The sequence below is a fragment of the Nyctereutes procyonoides genome, unplaced genomic scaffold, assembly GCF_905146905.1.
Source record: "Nyctereutes procyonoides isolate TBG_1078 unplaced genomic scaffold, NYPRO_anot_genome, whole genome shotgun sequence".
In the NCBI taxonomy this organism is placed as follows: domain Eukaryota; kingdom Metazoa; phylum Chordata; class Mammalia; order Carnivora; family Canidae; genus Nyctereutes; species Nyctereutes procyonoides.
Window position 1 is genome coordinate 51,903,020 of NW_026575133.1, and position 16,656 is coordinate 51,919,675.

The 16,656-nt window shown below is 37.1% G+C and overlaps 1 pseudogene; it reads left to right on the plus strand.

Annotated features, from left to right (window-relative positions):
• Nucleotides 1-484: 484 nt before the first annotated feature.
• LOC129523193 (60S ribosomal protein L18a-like) overlaps nucleotides 485-16,656 on the plus strand; it is a 38,826-nt pseudogene continuing 22,654 nt past the window's right edge.

Sequence of the window (16,656 nt, forward strand, 5' to 3'; positions counted from 1 at the left end):
TAATCTCCATTTCCTGCAAAACTACTATTTATTCCTGTCTGAGTATTGGATGCTATGCCTCTCTCCCTTCAGGTAGATATTACTTCTTTGTTCTTACTCGCTTACCAGGCGTTTCATCCAATCTTCATTAGTTCTTGACTTTAGTTTTATGGCTGACTTTCTAAGTTATTTATCTAGCCACTGCTCATGTTTCTCCTTGAGACAGGAAAAAACAGAAGTAGAGTCCCACCTGGCCTTGTGTGGTTGGTGTAAGGGAGAAGGTAGTAATTACATTCTGGATTGGTCCAATCGTGAAAAGTAGAATTGAGGATGAAGTCTGCCTGGAAAATGTGTGCTTATGGAGGTCTGACAGGGGTTAGAAGAGAGGAAACCAAGATATTTCAGTCCAAAGAACAAATCTGGGTTGGAATAGTTTAAGGCAATATGCTCTCACACCTGGCTAGTCATGCTATCACCTATAAGACATTTTTAAAATACAGATGCCATGGCCCTGCTGCAGACTTTACTCAATGAAAACCATCCAGATTGGGATCCAAGAATCTGTGTCTTCAAAAAAAAATCCCAGGTGATTGTGATGATCGACCGAATTTCTGATGATGGCATCTGGAGATTTCTGCTGAAAAGTTGCTTTGCATGGGTGACTACACTTATGGGTCCTGCCATATCTGGGGATAGGCTTATCAAGTTTGTGAGACGTTCTTTTGGCCTCTGAGTACTGTCTGGGCCCAGCCAAATCTCTATCCATGTGTCCTTCTGTCCTCCACTCTGAGGCCAGATCCTTATTTCCTTTGTTCCTGGCTTTGGATAGAGCACTGACCTAATATATAGATCTCATCAATTTGGAATGGGCCCTATTATATTTCCCTTGGCTTATGCTAGTAGCACAAAAAGAAAAGAGATTAATCTTTTAAACTTGTCACAATACCATATGTATTTTTTTCCATAAAATCTGTGCCATAAGGAAAGAGTGGCGTCCAAGCCTGGGAAGTCTCTAACAATTGACATGTGTTTTGGGTGCTGAATTGCCCCTCTTGAGTGGTTTAGGTCATCTCACCACTTGCTGATGGAGATTTCTAGGCTATTAAGATATCTGTGGTATGATTTTCAGGAAATTGGCATGATCACATAAATGAGAACTCGTGTTTAAAAATGATTTTACCTCCAATCCATTTGCAGCATGTCATCTTCCATTCATAATTTCTTCTACAAATTTAAACATCTTTGTTTTTCTATTTACCACACATTCTTATTTTTAAAAATTTCCATTTATTAATTTACAGAATGTATGACTTAAAAGTACCAGTCTTCCCACAGTTTTTTCTGATTTCATATATTTAGTGTTCTTAGTTTGGAACCCTGCTGTATATTAAATGCAGTGTTGACATATATTTTAATGTATAAACACAGGCTCATTATTTGAAAACATGATAAAATGTAGGCTTGGAATGTGAATCATTAAGTTGATTCTGAGATGACACTCATACTAATTATATGAGCCAATGAACAGAAAGATGAGCTTTCCCACAGCATCTCAGATGCATATTTTTTGAGATTGGTATAAAAAAATTAAGACTACATGAGGTTACAATGACATTCCAGGGATTCTGATAGTATTCTTTGGAATTCAATTTTAATTGAAGTATAATTGACATACAACATTATATTAGTTTTATCTGTAAAACAAATAATATGGTATTTGTACATCGTGAAAAAATTGCCATAATATCTAGTTACCATCTGTCGCAGTTACAAATTTTTTCTTTTTTCTTGTGATGGGAACTTTAAAAAAAATATTTTATTGATTTATTCATGAAAGATACAGGGAAAGAGGCAGAGACATAGGCAGAGGGAGAAGCAGGCTTTCTGAGGGAAGCCCAATTTGGAACTCGATCCTGGGACACTGGGATCACACCCTGAGTCAAAGGCAGACGCTGAGCCACCCAGGCATCCCAGATGGGAATTTTTAAAGATTTATTCTCTTAGCAACTTTTAAGTAGGTGATACAATAAAATTGACTACAGTCACTATGTTGTACATTACATACCATGACATTTATTTCATATATGAAAGTTTACACTTTTCGACATCTTTCACCCACTTCACCCATTGTCCCAACCATCTTACCACTCCAACCACCAATTGGTTCTCTGTATCTATATTTATTTGTTGTTTGGTTTTTAGAGTCCACATATAAGTGAAATCATACAGTATTTGTCTTTGTTGGGCTTATTTAATTTAGTAAATACCATTGAGGTGCATCTATGTTGTCACAAATGGAGAGATTTCATTCTTTTTCATGTCTGAGTAGTATTTCATTGTATACCATATATTCTTTATCCATTTATCTATCAGTGTACACTTGTTGTTAACATACCTTGACTGTTGCAAATAATGTGGTAATGACAATAGGGGTGCATATGTCTTTTCAACTTACTGTTTTTATTTTCTTTGGATAAATAAGAAGTGGAATTGCTGGATCAAACATTAGTTCTATTTTTTTTGGAGGACCCCCAAACTGATTTACATAGTGACTGCATAAATCTATATCCTCACTAACAGGGCCTAATTGTTTCCTTTTCTTCACATCCTCGCCAACACTTGTTATTTCTTGTCTGTTTCAAAATAGGCAATCTAACAGGTATGAATGATATCACATTATGGGTTTGATGTGTATCTCCTTAATGATGAGTGATGCTGAAGATCTTTCCATGTGCCAGTTGGCCATCTGCATGTCTACTTAGGAAAAATGTCTGTTCAGATCCATTGCCCATGTTTAATCAGATTATTTGTTTGTCACCGAGTTGTATGGGTTCTTTATGTCTTTGGATCTTAGCCCCTGATTGGATATATGACTTGCAAATATCTTCTCCCACTCAGTAGGTTGCCGTTTCCATCACTGCAGCAGCTTTTTGGTTTGATGCCATCCCACCTGTTTATATTTGTTCTTGTTGCTGTTGCCTTTGCAGATCCAAAAAATTATCACCAAGACTGAAGTCAAGGAGCTCACCACTCATGTTTTCTCTAGGAGTTTTCTTGTTTCAGACCTTATGTTCAAGTCCTTAACCCATTTTGAGTTAATTTTTGTGTATGGTTTAAAACAGTGGTCTAGTTTTATTCTTTTGCATATGGCTGTCCAGTTTTCCTAACATCATTTATTAGAGAGATGATCTTTCCCCCATTTTATATTTTTGCCTCCTGTGTCATAAACTAATTGACCATATATGCAGATGTTTATTTCTGGGCAATCTATTTTGTTTCATTGATCCATGTCTCTGTTTTTTTTTTTTAAGTTTTTATTCATTTATTCACAAGAGACACACAGAGAAAGAGGCAGAGACATAGGCAGAGGGAGAAGCAGACGCCATGCAGGGAGATTGATGTGGGACTCGATCCAGAACTTCAGGATCATGCCGTAGGCCGAAGGCAGGTGCTAAACTGCTGAGCCACCCAGGTGTCCCATGTTTCTGTTTTTATGGCAATACCATACCATTTTGATTACTATAGCTTTGTAATATAGTTTGAAATCATGTGCATAATGCCTTCAGCTTTGCTCTTCTTTCTTAAGATTGCTTTGGGTTTTTGGAGTCTTTTGTGGTTTCATGCAAATTTTAGGATTATTTTGTTCTGTTACTGTGAAAAGTGCCATTAGAATTTTGATGGGAATTTCATTGAATTTATATTTTGCTTTGGATAATGTAGACATTTTGCAAATATTAATTATTCTATTCTGTAAGTATGGGATATCCTTCCATTTATTTGTGTCTTCTTCAATTTATTTCATCAATATTGCATAATTTTTAGGGTACAGATTTTTTTCACCTCCTTGATTAAATTTACCTCTAGGTATTTAATCAATTAGTTAATTTATTTATTTTTTAAATTTTTGAGAGACAGCAGGAAAGAAAGGAACAGAAGGAGAAGGAGAGAGAGAGAATCTTAAGCAGACTCCACACCCAGTGCAGAGCCTGACATATGGCTCGATCCCAGGACCCTGAGATCATGACCTGAGGCAAAATCAAAAGTCAGGTGCTTAACTGATTGAGCCACCTAGGTGCTCCCCCTAAGCATTTTATTATTTTTTATACAGTTATAAATGGGATATTTTTGATGTCACATTTTATACCTTTTTATCTTGGAATCCCTTAACTTGTTGTTGTTGTAGTTATTTTTTCTGCTTTTTGTCTTTTAAGGTTCATATCAACTTAATAGGCTTAATAATCCTTTACTATATATTTGCCTTTACTACTGAGTTTGTTTTATCATTCATTTTCATATGTTTTCTTGTTCCTAATCGGGGCCCTTTCTTTTCAGCTTAACAAAGTTCTTTCGATGTTTCTTGTAAGGCTGATTTAGTGGTCACAAACTCTAGTTTTTGCTGGTCTGAAAAACTCTTTCTCTCTCCTTCAATTCTGAATAAGCTTGCTGAGTAGAGTGTTCTTGAAGGGTTTGTTGTTGTTGTTTGTTTGTTTTCCTTGTAGCATTCTGAATATATGACGCTGGTCCTTTCTGGCCTGCACAGTGTCTGCTGAGAAATCTGATAATAATTTTATGAGGGTTCCCTTATATATGTAACAGATTAATGTTCTCTTGCTGCTGTTTTTAATATTCTCTATCTTTAACTTTTGACATTTTAGTGATTACATGCTTGGTGTGGATTTGCTTGGGTTCATCTTCTTTGAAAGTTTCTGGGCTTCTTGAAGGTGGATATGTTTCCTTCCCCAGAATAGGGAAGTTTTCAGCCACTATTTCTTCAAATAAGTTTTCTGCTCCTTTGCTCCCTCTTTTCTTTCTGGGACCCCTCTAATGTGAGTGTCATTCCAATTGACGTTCTAATAGGTCCCTTGAGCCATCCTCATTTTTTAAAATTCTTTTTTCTTGGGCAGCCCTGGTGGCTCAGCAGTTTAGTGGCCCTTCAGCCCAGGGCATGACCCTGGAGTCCTGGGATCGAGTCCCACGTCGGGCTCCCTGCATGGAGCCTGCCTCTCCCTCTACCTGTGTCTCTGCCCCCCTCTCTCTCTGTGTTTCTCATGAATAAATAAATAAAATATTTAAAAATGAATTCTTTTTTCATTTTGTTAGTCTGTTTTGGTGAGTTCTGCTGCTCTATCTCCTAGATCACTGTTCCTTTCTTTTGCTTCAACTATCTGTTGCTGAACCCCTCTAGTGTATTCAGTTCATTTATTATATTCTTCAGCTCTGTGACTTCTATTTGGTACTTTCTTATATATTTTTTAATCTCTTTTTTGAAGTTCCTACTGTGTTCATCCATTTTTCTTTCTAGTTCAGGGAGCATCTTTATGGCCATCAGTTTGAACTCTTTATTAGTTAAATTACTAATCTTCCTTTCATTAAGTCTTTTTCTGAGGTTTCATCTTGTTTTTTTTTTCATTTGGAACATATTTCTCTGCTTCCTCATTTTGCATGGCTCTCTGTGGTTTCTATGTGTTAGATGAAGCAGCTACCTCCCCAGCCTTATCATTTAATGTTGCTCTCGCTTTTGGTTGTCTCTCAAACCTGAATGATTTTTGATAAATTATTCAGGGTGTGTGAATACTTGCCAGTGTTCCAGGGGAGAGATGTCAGGCAGCATCTATTTTTAGGCTGACTGGAAGCCTATATACCCTCCTGTGAGACTGAAATCATAAACCCTGCTGGCATCAAGACCAGGCATCCAAGAGTGTCTCCTTGGCTACAATTGGAAAAAAATCCAAGTCTCCAAATGATGGTATGGGTTCCTTTCTGGAAGATGCCCATGAGCTATGGCAAGGCCAAGGGAGAATACAAAAGTTGTGTCCCTCAGCTTATGTTCCTGAGAACCTCAGAGGCTATTTCCATAGCCCCTAGATGGGTAGGAAACCTAAAGCCTGCTCCTCAAGCTGAAGCTTCAGGAGCCTTTCTCATAGGCATAATGGTTGTGTGTTTTAGTCTGCCACCTAAGCAATGCCTTGTGGGGGCGGGGGGTAGCCTACCAAGAACTGTCTGTCTGATTGTTTCAGACCCATCAGGCTCAGAAATGCAAGCCCCTCTGAACACCAGAGCAAGGTGCTCAAGGAGCATCTCTTGTGTGGACTGCATGTGCCTACCAGCTTTAGTGGGTCTACAGGTGAGCTTAGGGGCAGGGCATCCCGCCTTCTTTGGCAGGGCCATGGGCACAGGGGCAGGGCATGCTCATCATCCTTAGCAAGGCAGAGATAGATTGCAAAAATGTAGCCAGCAGTGCTGGCACCAACAAGGTAAAGGGAGAATGCAAAAATGGTGCCCACCTGAGTCTCCTTCCCCAGAGAGTCCCAACAATTCCTCTTTTCCTCCTGCAGATGCTTTAAGATTAATAAATGAATACCTGGTACCTATGGAACTTATTATATCATGTCCTTGCTCTAACGCCATCCTAAGTGCTCAGTGTCCTTACAAAAAATTATAATTATTTAGTTTGGTATTCTCAGTAGCTTTCGTGATCTGCCTGGAATTAACCTTTCAAGACTCATTTTCATCCCATCTGTTCTCTGAACTCTCCGCTTCACCCAGACTACACAATGACCTCATTCCCAAGGAAAATACCTTTTCTCAGGATTTTCCACTCAGTAGAAAGGGCAACCAGATTTTTTTTCCATATATCTGAGTGCTACTTACTATCTAACACCCAGTTTACACTGGACCTGAACCAAAAAGCCTTTCTTGACCCCCGAGACCAAAATGTTCTTTCCCAGAATTTTGATAGCATTAAAGGCCCTTTCATTCTCTTGGCTCTAAACATACACTGTCTGCATTGTCAGACATCTTTATTTCTATGCTTCTATCTTGTTACCTCAGCTATGTTGAAAGTCTCTAAGTGTAGAAATACGGGTTTCCTCTCTATATACTGCTGCAGCACACAACCAGTACCTCTCATGCTATAGTCAAATATATATTTAATTGATTAGTACCCCCACAGAAGTAGATATAGTGTGCATACAATTGAATTTTTAAATGCTTATTTATATTAGAAATTTTTAATACATAAAGAAAAACATGTTAGTATTTACTACAGTCAGTTTTTTTTTTTTTCATTTTCATAATATCTTTGGAATAACATCTAGGCTTCTCTTTTCAATTGATTCAATAATCCTTAACTTTAAATGTTAAAAGTACAATTTTTCAAGATGTTAAATGGTAATTCTGACTAAAAATAGCCTCACTGAATGGCTCTGTTCTTTGTACTAAACTTTGGAAAGAAGAAATTCAGTGTTTTTCCTAGAGCTTCTTGTTGGAAGCACAATAAATATTTCCAAAATTGTGAAGAAGTTATAGCACAGCTAAGTTTGTTTGCCCAGAAGCCAACAATTCAGAGGAACATATGTTTGGCAAGTCAGTGGGATGTCAGATGATGGATTTAAGTGATCACAGGATAAATCTGTTGCTGTCTTTTGGAAGTTTCCAGATGAATGTGACAGGAATCAGAGGGTTGAGGGAATGAACAGAGAGTGTAATTGCGGTCATTTATTCTACATTTCTTTACACTTAACTATAATTATGTGCTCTTCTCCTGCAGCAAATAGGCGTCTACTCAGTAATAGTCCATTACCAATTGGAAAGTAAAAAGCTACACATTTCCAAGATTATTCAGTAACATACTGTATTAGAACCACTCACTCTAGCACATTCTGCCCTCAGAGTCAATTACAAGCATGAGGCCATTACATACATTTCTAATTTAATACCCTGACAATTACTGAGGTGGTATTTTCCAACTGTTTGTACTCACCTAAATGTTCTGAAAGAACCAGACAGAAGTAAGGGGACTTGGCTTTCCCATTCCCAATCTTCAGAGAGTAATTTGGCTTTTATTTGCCTCACTCTCGGAATTCTATCCTTAAAAGAAAAAAACCCACATGTGTTCAATTTAAAATGGAATACACACTTGTAATAGATAATTTGGAAGGAAAAAAGGGGTAAGAAAGGAAGAAAGGAAACAGAAACATTTCTCATAGTTCCATCTATCTGTAACGAACCACGATTCATATATTTTTGTATTTTCACTTTTTTCTTGGAACACATAAAATATTTTATATAATTTGTGTCACACAATACTATTTTGTAATTCTTTTTTTAAATTTCACTATACAATGTATTATACCATGTTATTTATTATATGTCTTTTGTAAAGTCATTTAAACATCTGTGGTATTTCATTATTTCACTATCATATATTTTAATTAATATATTTTTTTAAGATTTATTTATCTAATTTAGAGAAAGAAAGAGAGCATGAGCAGGGAGAGAGGCAGACTCTCTGCTGAGTACAGAGCCCAGGGCAGGGCAGTCTCAGTCTCCATCTCATGACCCTGAGATCATGACCTGAGCTGAAATCAAGAGTTGGATACTTAGCTGACTGAACCATCCAGGCACCCCCAACTAATATTTTAATAATGAATATTTATGCTCTTACTTGTAAGTATAATAAATACTTCTGCAGTGAATATCTATGTCTTTTTTTGTTTTCTGATACATTTATATTAACTTCCTATTATATTCATATTGCATCAAATAGATATGTTCTTTATTCCTCTTTATTATTATTATTGTTTTATGCATACACTTTTATTCTGAATTCAAGAGAATTTCTCAAGATTGCTTTTATAATTCCTTCTAATATTCAGTCTATTGTTTCCTGCTTCCTTTGCCTTGTAGCAGAGATTATAATTTTTTATCTCCAAAATTTTCTTTATTTTAACCATTTTTCCTCCCCTCAGAAAGGACAGGTCTAATTTCAGGATGCAATATTTTCTCAGATAAGTTGATAAACAGAATTTAAATGTCTGCCCCCATTTTTTTCCATCTTACAATATATCTATTTCCTTAGGGCTATTTGTTGATACCTCAGCTCAATTCTTTTCTTTGAATAGCCCAGTCTTTTCATTTGTAGCTAATCCCAACACCCCCTCCCCCCCACAATTATCTCATGTAATAAGCCATAACAAAGACATGGGCTCTGAAAAATATTTTAATGCTATTTCTGGGTGACAAAAAGCATACTAAGAGGTCTACTCTAAATGTTATAATTTGTGAGGCATCTGTCAAGAATGCTCTTTAGGTATAGACACTATCAACTAGTTTTCTGACACCATTTTTTGTTAAAAAATGTACAGGATTTAAGTTTATTTATACATGAGATTGTAACTGAACCAACGTGAGTTCGCTCCTTAGTAAGTCAGAAACTACACCAGGTTGAGTTGTCCCACAAAGAAAACTTTTATTTGCAGGAAGTAAGAAGATCATGGGGAATGGCTTCCAAAGCCATGACTCCTCAAGAAAGGGTAAACGGGTTCCTTCTGTTTAGGGTTAGGATGAATTATTTAGATAGAGAAGGCTTGTCCTCCTATGTAGAGGCAGGCATAAGGTCAGGCATGCCTTGGGACTCCTTCTTAGGTGGAAATTTTAGGATATAATGAGTAAAGGTAATTGTGGGCCATTCCAGAGGTCACTCAATGGTCTCTCTGCACAGACCTGAATTAGGTTTAGCTCCAAGAGAGTCTGGATGATCTGGACTGGTGGGAGGTCTTGTCAAGGCAGTCCTGCCATCACCTGGGGGGTGGTTTCAGGTTTCCTTTGTCTGAGTCAAGAGGAAAGCCAGAAAGAACAGCTTGGGCAAAATGTTAAGAGAAAGGTTAGTGAGTACAAGCAGGTGGGCAGTAAACACCAGGTCTTGGAGTCTAGCTGGTGACAAGATCACTAAGGTAAATACAAAGAAGAATGATTATTAATGCCTATTACTAATTATGCCAGAAAATTCTGTGAAATCTTTTACTAACATGGCTTATGAATACAGTATCTCAAATGGTTTCCAATGGGTAGAAGCTCATAGAAGAAAGCAAAAAATCTATTCTATCTTGTTAAGAGAATTTTTTTTTTAATTCAGGACTGTCTTATTTTAATCTCAAGACAGTTTTCTTTTGTTTTTAACTATAGTTAAAGGCATAGAGCAAAAAACCTCTATTAATGACTATCATTAGCTACAAATTTCTGAAGTTTTTTTTTTTTCTGTTTGAGGGGAGAAGGGCATAAATGTATGTGTGTGAGGGGTGTCTATGTGTGTGTGCAAGGATGAGTGTAGGTGTGCTGGCATACACATAGGAGGGAGTAAAAGGGAGAGAAATGTGGAGTGGTTGTTAAGAGAAGCTCTAGTAGAGAAGATCATTGAGAGACATACTTTTATACTGAAACCATCAGCAATGGTAGCATCTAAAAGTGAATGAAGAGAACAGGAAATGACTTGGCTAGCAGTTTAAAAAAAACAGGGCAATGAATACTCACTGAATCATAATCTTTAGAGGAAGGCAAGTTGACTCAGACAATGGAAGAGGCCTGTTATCTAGAGCTCAGACTCTGGATAGCTAGTAATGGTTTATGGTTTACCAACAACAAACAAAAATCTTTCCTATTTTTATTAAAAATTATTTGAGAAAAGTCACATCATCTATCTTGCTATAATAAACATATCTAGATCTTTGTCCTTAGCTTCTGGTCAGGGGCTCCTAAAACCCATGAAATATACTAAGTGAGAAGAGCAAAAGGAGTATCTTTGGTTATAATATTTGTTTTTTGTCTCCGTGCCTGAAATAGCTTTGGAGCTAGAAAGATGAAAGGAGTATCTTTTCCCATGCATCACCACACACCTCTTTCAACCACACCTGAGTTTATGTTAATGAAGTGACTTTTGGAAAACCCTTCAGGGTGGGGCCTTGGTTGTCAGGATAATCAACCATGTGAATAGAGGGTTGGAACTTTCGGTTCTACTCTCTGACCTCTGAGGTGGGGAGAAGGGCTAGAGGTCCAGTTGATCACTAATGGCTAAATAACCTGAATAGACATTCAAGAGAAGATATCTAAATGACAAATGGGTCTATGAAAAAGTGATCAATGTCACACGTCAGGAAAATGCCAATCAATCCCACAATGAGATATCACCTCACACTTGTCAGAATAACTGTCATCAAAATGTAGAAGATAGCAATTGTCAAGGGTATGGAGAAAGGTGAAAACTAGTGCACTGCTGGTGGAAATGTAAGTTGGTACAGCCAGTATGGAAAACAAGATGGAGTTCTTTGAGAAATTAAGACTAGAATATGGTTCAGCAACCTGACCTCTAGATATAATAATCTCTAGATTTTAACTTTCCACCGTGCTATTAAATCTTTTTCTTTACTACCTACAGGATAGCTAAACAATATATTATTATTCCAATTTTACAAAGACAAAACAATGGCAGAGAATGGGAGTGATTTGTCCAAATCACCCAGCAAGTCAATGGTAATTCCTGGATTAAATATCAGTAGTTTGACTTCTTAGTCCCTTCCACTTCTTCAAAACACACACATACACACATACACAAAATCACAGAACAAACTCTCTCTTATGCTCAATTCTATATCATTCCTAATGACTTTGGAGGCTTTAAGCGCACTACGTAGTTCTCACAGTTCAATTTAAAAGATAGCTGAAACATCACTTATCATCAGGGAAACACAAATCAAAACTGCAATGAGCTATCATCTCACACCTGTCAGAATGGCTAAAATCAACAACACAAGAAACAATAAGTGCTGGCGAGGATATGGAGAAAAAGGAATCCTTGGAGCACCTGAGTGGCTCAGTGGTTGAGTGTCTGCCTTTGGTTCAGGGCATGATCCCGGGGTCCTGGGATCTAGTCCTGTATCAGGCTCCCCACACGGAGCCTGCTTCTTCCTCTGCCTATGTCTCTGCCTCTCTCTCTGTCTCTCATGAATAAATAAATAAAATCTGTAGGAAAAAAAGAAAAAAGAAAGAAAGAAAGAAAGAAAGAAAGAAAGAAAGAAAGAAAGAAAGAAAGAAAAAGAAAGAAGAAGAAAGAAAGAAAGAAAGAAAGAAAGAAAGAAAGAAAGAAAGAAAGAAAAAGAACCCTTGGCACTGTTGGTGGAAATGCAAACTGGTGCAGCCCACTGTGGAAAAGGTATAGAGTTGTCTCAAAAAGTTAAAAATAGAATTACTCTGTGATCCAGCAATTGAACTACTGGGTATTTACCCAAAGGCTGCAAAAACACTAATTCAAAGGGGTACATGCACCCCTATGCTGATAGCAACATTATATACCACAGCCAAAATAGGGAAGCAGCCCACATGTCTATCGACTGATGAATGGATAAAGAAGATGTGAGATATATATATATATACATATATATATATATATGTATATATATATATATATAGAGAGAGAGAGAGATAGATATATCACATTATTGTATATATATAATATCATTGTATATATATATATAATTGTATATATAATCACATTGGAATATGATTCTGCCATAAAAAATGAAAGCTTGCCATTTGCAAGGATATGGATGGAGCTAGAGAGTACAATGCTCAGCGAAATAAGCCAGCCAGAGAAAGACAAATACCATGTGATTTCATTCATATGTACAATTTAAGAAACAAAACAAACAAGCAAAGAGAAAAAAGAGAGAAAGAAAAAGAGACTAAGAAAGAAGCAAACTCTCACCTCTAGAGAATAAAGTGATGGTTTTCAGAGAGAAGCGAGTGGGGGGGATGGGGGAAATCGATGATGGGGACTAAGGAGGGCACTTGTGATGAGCACCAGTTGTTGTATGGAAGTGTTGAATCACTATATTGTCCACCTGAAACCAACAGAACAATGTATGCTAACTAGAATTAAAACATAAACTTTTTTTTAAAAAGCCAGTGTCTCCTTTTACCTCTTCTGTCCTGAATAGATTTGAATAAATGGCAAAAAGATTATATGCTTAAATCTCCTACCTGCAGAAGTAAAAACATTTTAAAGAGGCAACATGATCTGCTGAAAATAAACATGAAGTTACAAATAGGCCTTCAAATTCTCCTGTAATGAGAATTTGTGACAGTTTACTACTTAATCTCCCTGAGCCTATGTACTCATCTTAAAATGGGAGAGGAGGGAATAATTCCTCTAGGGTAGAGACATCAGGAGGAAAGGGGGGGACTATATATACACGTGTATATGTACACATATATCAAGCATTTGACACAGAAAGTTTGGAGCTTCCACCAATTGAATGTTGCAAAAGTTAAAAAAAAAAGAATATCTGAATCTTTTAATTAATGCTATTTAACACATAAATACTTTCTATAGAACGCACTTGAGATTTTCTCTTAACATATAATTATGTCATTAAATTTTTACACTTTAACACTGTGCTTTTCCTATTTTGCCTTTTTCTCTTTTATATCAATAACCATAATCTGAAAAGCTAAAGAGAGAGAGGGGCCAGGCACAGGCAAAGAAGAACTTGCATTTATAATATATGTCACACAGAAGTTGTAATAAAAGGAAGTTTTTACTTTGTGAGATTTTTCTAAATATAAATTGGGTTATTGGTAGAAGTTAAATTTTGTTTCTGATCCTAAGCTGGTGACACCTGACAGAGCAATAGCTGTAGCATCATAGATCTCAATAAGTGAATTTTAGCTTTAGTTATCTGTATTAACTGGTAATTTGCTCTTTTGCATAGTACTCTTTTGCACGGGCCTAAGTATTCTAGCGGGAGGTCAAGGCATACACACTTTTAAGTGCTATCCGAGATGTTAATTACAACCGCATTCTGATGAGAGACAACCATTCTCCTGAGACTAAGCCTCTCAAACATGTGCTTCTTTTGCAATAAAAAACAGTTTTTAAAGTGACACAAATGTGTAATCCTTCCTTGTTTCCCAGCAGCTAGGTCCAAGGATTCATGTACAGTGTAAACCAACAAATACACACCAGTTTTCCACCCTGTGATAAACACTCTGGGGTAACATAAGCTCTTGAAGAGTCTTTGGTCTATTTCGCTACTACTACTACTAGTACTACTACTACTACTACAGCTTATGCCAAGCATTGTGTGTCAGCTTATGCCAAGCATTGTGTGTCAGGCTCTATTCTAAGAGCCTGAATAATAACTCATTTAATTTTTATAATAAACTGATGAAACAGTGTCATTACATCCGCGAAGAAATTGAGGCAAAGGGGAGTTCTATGACTATAGGTAGTATGTGGTGGAGCTGTAGTAAGCCACACCCATGCAAAGAGCACTGATGTTAAAAGATGAATTGCTCAAAATGCTAAATGAGTGTTGGAGGCAGTAAGTAGTATTCATTAGAAGAAGAAATCAGTGTGGGCTTATATGGACAGGGAATGTGTCTTGGTAAGTACAGGATGTCGACAGATAAAACAATGCCTTTTCAGTACACTGTGAATTTACTGAAGCATACGTGATTAACACAATGTCAAGCTCAATGATTTTTAACCTAACCATTTGGGTACTGTGTGAATCCAGATTGGGGTGGGGCATGCATTGAGGGCACTTGACCACTACCTGTATTTCCCATTTCTTATACTTTTTTGGGAGACTACGCTCTGTTCTGTGATTTTTGAAGAAGAAAACACCAGGACCTTAAACAGAAATCAAGGTGAAATAGAGTAATTTTTGATGTGGCAACACAGTTTATATGGATCAGTTAAATTTTGTTTCCCTTCATTCTCTGTGAAGGCTCTAAATAAATCTGAAATAACTTCACCTGTGCCTTTCATGATTACCTGAGATTTCTCCTCAGAGAACAGTGACTAAATCCACACAAGACTGTACATTGTAGATGCTAAATAAATACTTATTATCTAGTAGGATGAACTATAAGATTAGATCTTGATGTTGTTGACATAGACTGTTCTTAGGAGAGAAGGCAATGCTTGAATCTTCCAAAATCATTCTCCTCAAAGTGTTGGTAAACTTTCCCTATAAGACACCTTTTTTTTAAAATGAGATATAACTGAAATATTATATTAGTTTCAAGTGTACAGCATAACAATTTAATATATGTATATATTGTGAAATAATCATCACAACAATATGAGTTAACATCCATCGCCACATATAACTACAATATTTTTCTTGTAATGAGAACTTTTAAGATCTACTCTCTTAATTTTCAGATACACAATACAGTATTTATTATTAACTATAGTCACCAGGCTTTACAATACATCCCCAGGACTTAATGATCTTATAACAGAAAATTTGTACCTTTTGACCATTTTCATCCATTTCACCCACCCCTCAATCCCTCCTTCTGGCAACTGGCAATCTATTCTCTGTATCTATTTCTTTTCTCTTTTTGGATTCCACATAAAAATGAGATCAGATGGTTCTTGTCTTTTTCTGTCTGACTTACTTAAGTTAGCATAATACCCTTAAGACCCATCCAGGGGCAGCCCCAGTGGCTCAGCAGTTTAGCACCGCCTTCAGCCTAGGGCATGATCCTGGAGTCCCAGGATCCAGTCCCACATCAGGCTCCCTGCATGGAGCCTGCTTCTCCCTTTGCCTGTGTCTCAGCCTCTCTCTCTCCTCCTCCTCCCCCTACTCCCCTTCTTCTTCTTCTTCTTCTTCTTCTTCTTCTTCTTCTTCTTCTTCTTCTTCTTCTTCTTCTTTTCTTCTTTTTTAGATTTTTTTTTTAATTTATGAGAGATAGAGAGACAGAGACACAGGCAGAGGGAGAAGCAAGCTCCATGCAGGGAGCCTGATGTGGGACTGGATCCTGGGACTCCAGGATCATGCCTTAGGCTGAAGGCAGCGCTAAACTGCTGAGCCACCCAGGGATCCCTCACTCTCTTTTTTTTTTTTTTAAAGAAAAAAAAAAAAAAAAAAGGAAACCTCCTTTACCTACCTTGCTTTTTTAACAAGGCAGATTTATGGTCCAAAAGGCTGAGGTCAGTGGCTCCTCAAGGCTGGCTGAGCATTAGAATCATCTAGGGAGCCTTTAACAAACACCAAAGTCTGGGCTGTAACCCTAGAGTATACGATTTAATTGGCTTGGGGTGACATCTGGGGATTGGCATTTTTAATAGCTTTCCACGTGATGCTAATGTGCAGCCAGGGTTGAGAACCACTAGCCTAGAGACTGGTCTCAACTGACTGTATAAAATATATAGATAACATAATGAGAAGTGTATTTTATTGGTATTTCTACTCAAAGTATGAAACTTAATTGATCTTTAATTTTTTTCATTTTTAGGAAGCATAGAAGTTAAACACTCATAGGCATAATAAAACATCATCCTGAGTCAGATCTTTGGAACAACAGAGAAACATGGTATTTAACATGGCCTTAAAAAAATTATTAATTTATTAGAGAGAGAGAAAATGTAAGAGGTGAGGAGGGACAGAAGAAGAGGGAGAAAATCCTCAGGCAGGATTTTCTGAATGTGGAGTCTGACTCAAGTTTTGATCCCATGGCCTGAACCGAAATCAAGAGTCTGACACTTAACCGACTGAGCCACCCAAGTGACCCTTTAACATGGTTTTTAAATACTATTGCTCAAAATCTCCAACTGGCAATAACTACTACAGTAATAATAACCGGTCTTTAATAAAAATAGAATCACACAGTTTGTGCTTCTAAGATTAAACATTAACCAAAGCTCTTAACTATAGTAATATACACATAAGTTGGATCATTCTTTGGAAGAGGCTGTGTTTTTTTTACACACTCCCTCTTGGATATGTGCATTTGCACATGAAGAGTGCAAATAGGGATGTAGGGTGGGATGCAGCTCACACCAGAATTTCCTCCACACAGAGAAAACTGCTATAGTTTGAGGTAGTGAGG